General features: G+C 37.8%; 1 long non-coding RNA gene across 1 annotated transcript; it reads left to right on the top strand.

Moving 5' to 3' along the window:
* The first annotated feature begins 233 nt into the window (after positions 1 to 233).
* On the top strand, positions 234 to 1,985 carry LOC110910214. Its single transcript, XR_002575939.2, has 6 exons — positions 234 to 371; positions 471 to 516; positions 720 to 804; positions 930 to 1,340; positions 1,441 to 1,536; positions 1,617 to 1,985. It is a non-coding gene; the product is annotated as an uncharacterized LOC110910214 (long non-coding RNA).
* The last annotated feature ends 597 nt before the right edge of the window (positions 1,986 to 2,582 follow it).

Genomic DNA, 2,582 nt, shown 5'->3' with positions numbered 1-2,582 from the left:
CAAGTTGAATATGACTGAACAGAAGGGAGCTTTCAACCATTTCATAAAAACTTTCATTAGCATCTTTGATCATCTTTCTATTTATATGGCTATCAAACTTGAAGTTTAGAAAAGAGAGAAGATGATCACCTTTAATGCTACGGTGCCACTCGGTGTGGGGCGTCCCCGGGCTGTCGTGTGGCGGCGCCGGCCCATCCTCCCATTTCCCTTGTTCAGAATTATCAAGTGGATAATCTTGAAAAAATTCTAAAGAAGATGGCGGAAGCTGGGTTTGAACTTGATCAATCCCCAGCTGAAATGGTTCGTTTTGATAGACAAATTAGTTTTGAAATTGCTGATTCCATTTCTGCCTTACGACCACTATGCCTCTGGTAACCTTGTTGTCCTGCTGTGTTTCTTTTATCTGTACAACTGTATAAGGAACTATTGCATTTATGTTGTTTGTTTTTTTTTTTTCAATTTTTGTGCAGCTGATAGAAGATGTTTGCGCAATGAAAGATGCTGAACAAAAATCTGGTGATTTTTATTCCTTCAGTTTCTAGTCAACTTGTGCTACATTTTTCAGTCTTGCCCTTTTCTGAGAAATGTAACATAATCTACTAATTTAATGGCTAGCCGAAACTTGATCTGATTCTCTCTTACTATCCAATAGTCAAACTCAGCTTTTTATATTTTCCCATTCAGATTCAGTATGTCTTTCTTAAAGCTTGATGTTGCAGGTGAAAGGGGGCTAGAACTCCTCGTAGGGAGATCTTACCCGCTGGTCAGAAAATTGGGATCCCTTCCACATTGTTATTGGAATTGGTAAATTTGCTCCCCTGTTGCATTTTGTTTATTTTTCTCTTTGCTTTTTGTACTTTGCAGAGAGACGGAAGTCACTTGAACATCTCTTATGTATGTTTCGTTTTCTATTTTTGTGTGATGTGCAGATGGAGGAAGAAGTGGAATTCTCTAGGAATAAGTTTGCTGGGAGTCAAGCTGACCGGGCTGTGAAGGAAGAAGCTTACTGAAAAGCTGAAGAACACAAAAATTATAGGTGATGGTTATTTCTTTGCTTTATGTACGTTTCGTTTTCTATTTGTATCGACTGACTTTGCAGATAAAAGTGGGAAGAAAGAACGAGCAGCTAAATCTGCAGGTGAAACCAAAACTAAAGGAGCTGCTGCTGTGGAAAAGGAAGTAACAATCGACAGACTTGATATCCGTGTTGGGGTTATCAAGGAAGTTCAGAAACATCATGATGCTGATTCTTTGTATCTGGAAAAAAATGATGTCGGTGAAGAACCTATAGGACTGTCGTTAGTGGTCTTCTCAAATATATTCCTCTTGAAGAGATGCAGGTTCTTTTTATAATATATATCTTGCACTTAAGCATTCATGAGGGGAATTAAACCACAAATTGGCTTACGGTTCTCAGTTCTCTTTGTTTGTTTTTATTAGAACCGCAAGGTTTGTGTTCTCTGCAACCTAAAGCCAGCAACCATGAGGGGAATTAAATCACAAGCTATGGTTCTTTGTGCTTCCACTAGTGATAACGTAAGCAGCTAACTCATAATTATACAATCTTCCGTTCCATGTGTATAAAACTACAAAACCAATATTTGTGATGATGTCAGGTTGAATTTGTGGGTTTGACGGTGAGCCGGATGATGTTCTAAACCCTAAGAAGAAGACGCTGCAAGTGGATCTACTACATTCAGACAAGAATCTTGTAGCCTGCTATAAAGATCTGCCATTCACAACTTCTGCAGGTGTTTGCAAAGTTTTATCAACATCCGATGGGTCAATTCGATGAACGCTTGTGGGACTATGCTTTGCATTTTTGCCATCTGACGTTGTGTTTGTTTTATTCATCTTTGCTACAACACGAGTCTGGTGTAATAGGTGATTGATGTTGGATTTAGAACTTATTGGGATTTTGTTTTAAGAACTTATTAATGTTGGATTTAGAACTTAGTTTGACTTGAAATTAGTGCATGGTTCAATTAGCGATGTGATTATGTGGTTAAGCTGTGCTTTTTAGTCTCACCCTGCTGTGCTTTTACTGTATTACGAAGTGTAAACCTCACAACTCTGATGAATCTTAGCAAATATGTATTATTGCTTCTCCAGTGACAGTCACATCATACTGCAATACTGCAGGTTCAAGTTGGAAGTTCTTTCTGCTGATTAGAGTTTGATGTGGTTGTGGTTCTTGTGTGTTTTTGTTTTCTTTAGCATAAGTTACCAATTCCGAAGCGTATCTATGACATTTCAGCCATAGTTGTTAATAGTGGCTATAGCGACCGCTATGGCGTGCTATGTAGCCATGCAGGGCCGGCTCAATGTTTTTGGTGGCCTATAGCGAAATAAAACTTTTAGGCCCTTTTTCGTATCAAGTACTTAACTATTAAGGAATAAACTAGCGTTTAACATCAACAGAGTCAAGCGTTTAACTATTATAGTATAAACTATTAGCAAATTAGGGGCATAAATTATCACTCAAAATCAATAGTTTTAACAACGATTACCTTAAAGCAAAACAACTAATAGTAGGATAACTAAGTTCTAAAAAACTATCTCTACCAAAAGGATAACTGCAA

The sequence above is a fragment of the Helianthus annuus genome, chromosome 14 (genome assembly GCF_002127325.2).
Source record: "Helianthus annuus cultivar XRQ/B chromosome 14, HanXRQr2.0-SUNRISE, whole genome shotgun sequence".
Classification (NCBI taxonomy): domain Eukaryota; kingdom Viridiplantae; phylum Streptophyta; class Magnoliopsida; order Asterales; family Asteraceae; genus Helianthus; species Helianthus annuus.
Note: the sequence above shows the minus strand (reverse complement) of the source record. Positions and strands in the feature narration are given on the sequence as shown.